We start from the raw sequence: 9,576 nt of genomic DNA, 5'->3' as shown, positions 1-9,576 counted from the left end.
TTAAAATGCGTACAATCGAATGGTGACATTAACCCTTTGTTAGATTAACCCACTCGCCACCACTATAGGGCAATGGGAAGCCCACGCATTTTTTAACAACTAATTAACCCCTTAAAATAACAACTACAACTCCCAAATTTTGCACACCAACTCTCATCTAATTATTAGTCAGGGACATATAAAAAAACATGAAATGAAATGCTTTACTGAATGTAAACCATGTGTCATTTCATGTCGGGTTGGGGAATGATTTGATAGAAGCCGGCAATTGAATTAGCGGCTATTCTGCTATGTAGAACTCTGTGAAATATAAATATATATATATATATGTTTGTCACAATGACATGTATGTGTATATATATATGTGTGTGTATTCTATGTGTCTATATCTATTCTTTCGTTTCTTTATTAAACCTGTCAGTGTGAGTTTACTGCATCGCGCACTGAATTGCCGGCTTTTCTAAAAGACACCGGGTGCGTATTTCTCGTAAGTCACATGTGTGGTCCGTGTGTAATGCGTATTTTTAGCGCACCCACAGACTTTCATTGGCGTACTACGGGCGTAGTACGCTGACAATCGCAGCATGCTGCGATTGGCACGGACCGTAGAATACGGACGAGCAGGGGCATATCTAGGGGGGGGCAGCCGGGGCAGTTGCCCCGGGAGCAGCCAGCAGGGGGGCGCAATCGGGCCGCCTAATGCAGCGGTCCGCAGTGTCCTCCTTGGCGGCTGCGTTCTGCCGCCCCCCCGGCCTGAGAGTCGGCGGTTCTCTGTGTCAGCTGTCAAGCTGACAGCCAGCGCAGAGAAGGTGCGCGTGCCGGCTCCCAGGGAACAATTGTACTGGCGTCTATACAGACGCCAGTACAATTGAAGCTCTGACCGCCGGGCCAGAGCGACGTCAGCAGCGTGATCAGGTCATGTGATCACGCTGCTGACGTCACTCCCCGGCGCCCAGAGCGAACGCTGGTGGTAAGTGTGCTCCTCTGTGGAGCTGAAGAACCACCGAAGATGGGAGATGAGGGGGAGTTAATGAGTGGAGATGGGGGGGGATTTGTAGAGGGGATGGCGGTTAATGTGTGGGGGTATTTAGAGTGGGGATGGGGGTTAATGTGTGTGGGGGTTAATGAGTGGGGATGCCATGGGGTTAATGTGTGTGGGGGTTAATGAGTGGGGATGCCATGGGGTTAATGTGTGGGGGGATTTGGAGTGGAGATGGGGGTTATTTAATGTGATGGGGGTTAATGAGTGGGGATTGGGTTAATGTGTGCGGGGGTTAATGAATGGGGATGGGTGTTAATGTGTGGGGGCGTTAATGAGTGGGGATGGGGGTTAATGTGTGTGGGGGTTAATGAATGGGGATGGGGGTTAATGTGTGGGGGCGTTAATGAGTGGGGATGGGGGTTAATGTGTGTGGGGGTTAATGAATGGGGATGGGGGTTAATGTATGGGGGCGTTAATGAGTGGGGTTGGGGTTAATGTGTGGGGGTATTTGGAGTGGGGGTGGGGGGATTTGGAGTGCTGATGGGGGTTAATGAGTGGGGATTGGGTTAATGTGTGGGGGGATTTGGAGTGGGGATGGGGGTTATTTAATGTGTGGGGGGATTTGGAATGGGGATGGGGGATACTTAATGTGTGTGGGGGATTGGGGATGGGGGGATTTAATGTGTGGGGAGATTTGAGGACACAAAATAAAGAGTATATATGAGGAAACAGTATGGGGAGCGAATGGGTTAATGTAAGTGGACACAGTATGGGGAGTCAGGGATATGTGTGAGCAGACAGTATAGAGAGTGAGGGGGTAAATATATGAGGAGACAGTATGGTGAACAGGTGGGATGCTAGAGGGGAATAGTGTGAGGAGACAGTTTATTGCAGATATTTTTATTTAGGAGCATTATAATGACACTTCTATCTTTAAGGGCGTCGTGTGGAGATTTGCTGCAGAAGACCGGAGAAGATGGACGTCTACAGAGACGAGGTGTGGATGAGAAAACTCATCATGGGGTCTAGAAGAAAAGGAGACCGACTGCAGAGACGTCATCTATAAGGTACCTGGATGTAAATATTATTTGTGATTCTGACTAATTCTCATGTTTTTATTTGTTAGGAACATTATAGGGGTTGTCCAGGTTTGTGCTGAGTCTGCAGACATTCTATGTGACTTCAGACTTCTGAATTCTCGCAGTGCTCACTGAACGCTGTTAGGATTCTCTTGTGCCGGTAATTTACATACATGCGGTCACATGCTGACTAGACATGTGTGGCCTCACTCAATGAAAATGAACGGAGCGAGGCCGGGCACGTCTAGTCGGAATGTGGCCAGAAGTATATAAATCACATACTTGTGCTGACATGACTGTACATCGGCAAGGGAGAATCCTAAAAGTGTGCAGTGCATTCGTTGTGAGAATTCAGAAGCTGCAATGTCAGGATTCAGCGCTGCAGGTTCCAGTAGTCATCACACGGACACTTCACTCATATGCGATTTTTATAGGTATGGTCCTGTGACAACGAGCTTCTCTTCCTGCTTCTCTCAGTTTTTTACTGAACATTGAGAGCATTAGGCTGGAGTCACACTAACCTGCGCAAAATACGGTCAGTATTTTACATGCGTAATACGGATGACAGACCCCTAAATAGTGCTCCGTATGTCATCCGTAATCAAGGTGTGGTCGCGTATTTTGCGCATGTCAGCATCCGTATGTAATCCGTATGGCATCCGTAATCAAGGTGTGGTCGCGTATTTTGCGCATGTCAGCATCCGTATGTAATCCGTATGGCATCCGTAATCAAGGTGTGGTCGCGTATTTTGCGCATGTCAGCATCCGTATGTAATCAGTATGGCATCCGTATGGCGAGATTTTCTCGCAGGCTTGCAAAATGGACATATAATGGAGCCCTATGACAGGGTTTCTAAAGACACCTGGTGCGTATTTCTCGCAAGTCACGTGTGGCCCGTGTGTAATCCGTATTTTTTGCGCACCCATAGACTTGCATTGGCGTATTACGGGCGTAGTACGCTGACAATCGCAGCATGCTGCGAGTGGCATGGAGCGTAGGATACGGAGGAGAAATATACGCCTGGTGCAAGTGACCCCATAGAAAATCATTTGTCCGTGTGTAATGCGTGCTTTTTGCACCTCTCACTCTCCCGTATTCCTCGCCAGTGTGACCCCGGCCTAAGGGAGAGCAGCTCGTGGTTACATGGCTAAGTGTGCAAGTCGCATATGTACTTGGGGGGGGGGGGGGGGGCGCCGAACCGAATTCTTGCCCCGGGTGCCAGAAAGCCTAGATACGCCTCTGCGGACGAGAAATATACGGCTGTTGGGAGCTGCCCCATAGAGAATCATTTGTCCGTGTGTAATGCGGGCTTTTAATGCCTCTCACTCGTCCGTATTCCTCTCTAGTGTGACCCCGGCCTTAGGGTACCGTTACACTTAGCGACGCACCAGCGATCCCAACAACGATACGACCTGGTAAGGATCGCTGGTGCGTCTCTAAACGGTCGCTAGTAAGCTGCCACACAGGCAGATTTACCCAATGATGCTCCAGCGATCCGTATAATGACCTTGGCGGTCTTTGAGACCTTGTCACACAGCAGCTATTCTGATGACTCCCGCCTGCGTCCATAATTTCTGAATCGCTAACGAGATCGCTCGTCGGTGTCAAACACAACGATGCATGCTGGCCAGCAAAACACCAGTGTTCAAAATATGGCCAAAAAATGGCCCAGGACATTCGAGCACAATCAGCGACATCGCAGCGGGGGGGGGCAGTCACCACTACGTGTTACATGTAGCGAGATCACTGGCGAGGTCACTGTTGCATCACAAAATCGGTGACGCTTCAGTGATCTCGCTGACGATCTCGCTATTTGAGACGGGGCCTTAAGTGATCTGATATTATTATTATTATTATTATGCTTTGCTTATATAGCGCTATCATATTGATTACATATCCGGCGAATAGGTAATCAATATCATAAACCTGAACAACCCCTTTAAATCTATTTTTCGATGCACTTAGGTACCATATCTTTGCTATGTTTAGTGGGGAAAAGGAGGCAAAACTATGAGATGCGAGACTCGTGCAAGTTTCTCGCATGTGTGACGCCGGCCTTAAGGGTATGTGCACACTGCGCTGCAAAAGCACCCCCTAAAATGAACATAGGGTGCAGCAATATCGAAATAATGTTTTGGCGAAACTTCTTCGCCTGCATCTAAAAGACGCTGTGTGCACACCGCCTAATATTGGTCATACATATGATGCATACAACTTTGGTTTTATTTAATTCGGCCTGCATGTTAGTGAATCACAGAACCTGGCCCAAAAGCCACATTTCCAACTTTTGAGGGTTTGAGGTTTAGTAGTAGAACTTCACTCCTGAAATCATTAGTGGTGTAGCTTCCTTTCTACTCAAATGATTTAGGTTGTGTTCACACTTTATGCTTTTTTTTTTTTTGTAATCGTGGCACACAAAAAAAAGGCATTGAGACTGCAGCGTTGGAACACAGCCTGACACTCGTTTGATTAGATAAACATCTTAAATTAATCGACATCACCATTTTGGTGCAGTGATGTCACCAATCCCGGGCCCATCCTAAGGCTTTCTCTTTCTGCTTTGTGTAAAACTGGCGCTGGAAACGCACAGCAAATATCTGTATTTTACAGACATTCAGCTCCTGATAGAAATACTTTCTTTTTAGCCCATGAAAATATATCGCTATTAATGACATGTTGTATTTCCTGATTCATTATGTTGGATACATTTACAGTATTTCAATCACAAGAATGGATTATGTAGCACACTCGGATGCCTTTTTTTTTTCTTTTATTACACTATTTGATAACATGAAGTTGGCTGGTTCACTTTCTATTGAGAAGACAGGGGGCGCTCCCAGACAAGAGCAATTACCCTGATGTAACTATCAGGCCTCAATCAGACATCTTTAAATCTTGTACCGTATGTGTACTAAGGGTTGATTATAGAAATGAGTTTGAGCCGAGTTTCAGCACAGTTTAATCAGATTCTCTTGGATGACAGAATTGGAACACACTGAGGAGAAGATGGAGAACAAAATTTTCTCCACCTTCTCCATTCTGTGAGTCTGCAGAAACCGGACTGCACTCCGATGTCATCCGAGTGCAGTCCGATGTTATCCACGCACATATAGACTTGAATGGGTGCTTGACATCTGATATCGAAGTGAAATTGCAGCATTCAATTCTTTTGTCACTGTCAGATATATACGTCCGATGTATACGGCGGTGTGAGCGAGCCCTAAGGCTATGTGCACACAGTGCGGATTCTGCTGTGGAATTATCCGCGCAGATTTTGCTAAATCTGTAGGTAAAATGACCTGCGTTTTACCTGCAGTTTTAGTGCAGATTTATCGCAGATTTAGTGCAGTTTTTGTGCGGATATCCCCTGCAGTTTCCACCTGCAGATTTCTATAATGGAGCAGGTGGAAAACTGCAGCAAAACCGCACAAAAGAAGCGACATGCTGCTTCTTTTATTCTGCACCAAATCTGCGCAGAAAAATCTGCAGCATGTGCACAGCCTTTTTTGTTTTACATAGCCTTAGGCTGAGTGCAGACGGAGTTTTGAGCCCTGCGGATTTTTCCGTGCAGAATGGAAGAAAACCGCAGGTCAAATGACCTGCATTTTTCCTGCGGATTTCTTCCATTTTTCACGCGGTTTTCATGCGGTTTTTGTGCGGTTTTCCATTGCGGTTTTCCCCCTGCGGATTTGGAGACAGGGGAGATAGAAAACCGCACTAAAGTCAAAGATGCTATAGGATTTTTACAGGATGAAAATGATGAAATGGTAAGACAGGATGTTGAGAAGGCTGAACTTTTAAATTCCTATTTTGCATCTGTTTTCTCTCAGAAAGGAAATGTAACATCAACTGTTATTCACTGTCCTATTAAGGGAATAGAAGAATCCAGGATATCTATAAACAGAAAGATAGTGAGGAAACACTTAGCTAACCTAAATGAATTCAAGTCTCCAGGTCCAGATGAATTACACCCCAGAGTACTGAAGGAGATAGCAGAAGAAATTTTTGAACCCCTCTCCATAATCTTTGAAAATTCTTGGAGAACAGGAGAAGTGCCAGAAGACTGGAGAAGAGCAAATGTTGTTCCTATCTTCAAAAAGGGGAAGAAGGTGGACCCAGGGAACTATAGGCCGGTGAGTCTGACTTCTATACCAGGAAAGATCTTTGAACAAATTATTAAACAACATGTATGTCAATACCTGGATAAGAATGAAGTGATTAAACAGAGTCAGCATGGGTTTGTAACTAATAAGTCATGTCAGACTAACTTAATTTCCTTCTATGACGGTATCACTGATTGGGTGGATCAAGGAAATGCTGTAGATATAGTATATCTTGACTTCAGCAAAGCATTTGACAAAGTCTCTCATACAATCCTTATTGAAAAAATGACTAAGTATGGAATGGACAAGGCAACTGTTAGGTGGATTCATAACTGGCTTAGTGATCGGACCCAAAGAGTGGTCGTAAATGGCTGCACATCCAGTTGGAAGAATGTCTCAAGTGGGGTACCACAGGGCTCTGTCCTGGGCCCTGTATTGTTCAACATCTTTATCAACGATTTAGATGAAGGAATTGAGGGTAAACTGATTAAATTTGCTGATGACACAAAGCTAGGAGGGATAGCTAATACTAGAGAAGAGAGAGAGAGGATTCAAAAAGATTTAAATAAACTGGAGAAGTGGGCAGCAACTAACAGAATGGTTTTTAACAGGGAGAAATGCAAAGTACTACATCTGGGCAATAAAAATGAAAAAAGCATATATAGAATGGGAGGAATAGGGCTAAGTGACAGCACATGTGAAAAAGACTTGGGTATACTAATAGATCACAGACTGAATATGAGTCAACAGTGTGATGCAGCAGCAAAAAAGGCAAATGCAATTCTAGGATGTATTAACAGAAGCATACAGTCTAGATCACGTGAAGTCATTATTTCCCTCTACTCCTCTTTGGTCAGACCTCATCTGGAATATTGTGTCCAGTTTTGGGCACCACATTTTAAAAAAGAGGAATCAACAAACTGGAGCAAGTTCAGAAAAGAGCGACCAGAATGGTGACCGGTCTGCAAACCCTGTCTTATGAGGAAAGGTTGCAGGATTTGGGATTGTTTAGTTTGCAAAAGAGAAGACTGAGAGGAGACTTAATAGCTGTCTACAAATATCTAAAGGGCTGTCACATTGTAGAGGGATCAACTTTATTCTCATTTGCACAAGGAAAGACTAGAAGCAATGGGATGAAACTGAATGGGAGGAGACACAGATTAGATATTAGAAAAAACTTTTTGACAGAGTGATCAATGAGTGGAACAGGCTGCCACGAAAAGTGGTGAGTTCTCCTTCAATGGAAGTCTTCAAACAGAGGCTGGACAGACATCTGACTGGGATGATTTAGCGAATCCTGCTTTGAGCAGGGGGTTGGACCAGATGGCCCAGGAGGTCCCTTCCAACTCTACGATTCTATGATTCTATGATTCTATGATTCTATAAGTAACATGCTGCGGATTTTGTACCGCAGGAAAACCGCGCGGAAAAATCCGCAGCGTCTGCACAGCGTTTTTTTTTTTCCATTCATTTTAAAGGTACTGTACATCACAATGCGGATATGCAACGTTTCTGCGCGGTAAAATCCGCTGCGGAAACGCTGCATATCTGCATCGTGTGCACACAGCCTTAAATGGTACTGTACATCACGTGCAGTTCTGCTGCTTTTCTGCTGCAGTTCTGCAGGGCCAAATCTGCTGCAGAACTGCACAGAATCTGCACCGTGTGCACAGGACCTAACTGTGATTTTCACAGATCGAATGCTTTTGTCTTGTCCGGCTGAGTGCAGACGGAGTTTTGAGCCCTGCGGATTTTTCCGTGCAGAATGGAAGAAAACCGCAGGTCAAATGACCTGCATTTTTCCTGCAGATTTCTTCCATTTTTCACGCGGTTTTCATGCGGTTTTTGTGCGGTTTTCCATTGCGGTCTTCCCCCTGCGGATTTGGTGACAGGGGAGATAGAAAACTGCACAAAAGAAGTAACATGCTGCGGATTTTGTACCGCAGGAAAACCGCGCGGAAAAATCCGCAGCGCCTGCACAGCGGTTTTTTTTTTTTCATTCATTTTAAAGGTACTGTACATCACAATGCAGATATGCAGCGTTTCTGCGCGGTAAAATCCACTGCGGAAACGCTGCAAATCTGCATCGTGTGCACATGGCCTCCATGTTTTGTTTTTGTGGACAGTGTGTCTGCATAAAAAATCATGGACACGTCTGTTTTTGATCAAAGTTACGGATCAAAATTACCAGTACAAGTACAGGAATCCGAGAATATCACGGACAGCACACGGATGGCATCAGAGTTTAGTCTGTCCATTGTAATGGATAGCGGAAGATTTGTATGGTAATTTACTGTACATTCTTGTATAAGAATTGTTAGTTATACAGTACGATGCATCACTATTGATACAAGGAAAATACTAAAGACTCTAGTCGGCCATATTGCTTTGCGTTGGATGTAGCATGAAACTGATGCATGATTTACCTAGTTTATAACAATCCAAGACCCAAAACCTTAATGTCACTTTAATACATAGATGTCTATACAATGCCCAGGAAATATGTGAGCCTACTACAGCATTCACCATGGGAGCCCACTGAGCAGTATGGCGCGCTGTTCAACTACACCCATTGTCAGTTTTGTCATTTTTGTCCTCAGTGTAAAATAATGAAGCACTACTTGAGAAGTAAGGGGGTGTACAAAATTAGAAAAACATGGCTGCTTCCTTGCAGAAACATCCCATACCTGTCAATAGGTTGTATCTGATAATCCTGCTCATATGGAAGTGATCGGAGTAAAGGTGTGGGACGACGCACAACCTGTGGACCAGATGGGAGTATAGCCAAGAAAATGGTGGGGGTCCCACACTGATCAGCAAGTTATCATCTATTTTACGGCTAAGGCTGGAGTCACACTAACCTGCGCAAAATACGGTCAGTATTTTACATGCGTAATACGGATGACAGACCCCTAAACAGTGCTCCGTATGTCATCCGTAATCAAGGTGTGGTCGCGTATTTTGCGCATGTCAGCATCCGTATGTAATCCGTATGTAATCCGTATGGCATCCGTATGGTGAGATTTTCTCGCAGGCTTTCAAAATGGACATATAATGGAGCCCTATGACAGTTTTAATAAAGAAATGAAAGAATAGATATAGACACATAGAATGCATATATTTATATATATATATATATATATATATATATATATATGTATGTATTCTGTGTGTCTATATCTATTCTTTCGTTTCTTTATTAAACCTGTCAGTGTGAGTTTACTGTATAGCGCACTGAATTGCCGGCTTTGCTAAAAGACACCGGGTGCGTATTTCTCGCAAGTCACACGTGTGTTCCGTGTGTAATCCGTATTTTTTGCGCACCCATAGACTTGCATTGGCGTATTACGGGCGTAGTACGCTGACAATCGCAGCATGCTGCGAGTGGCACGGAGCGTAGGATACGGATGA

The sequence above is a fragment of the Dendrobates tinctorius genome, unplaced genomic scaffold (genome assembly GCF_039654945.1).
Source record: "Dendrobates tinctorius isolate UK_male_01 unplaced genomic scaffold, ASM3965494v1 ptg000086l, whole genome shotgun sequence".
In the NCBI taxonomy this organism is placed as follows: domain Eukaryota; kingdom Metazoa; phylum Chordata; class Amphibia; order Anura; family Dendrobatidae; genus Dendrobates; species Dendrobates tinctorius.
Note: the sequence above shows the minus strand (reverse complement) of the source record.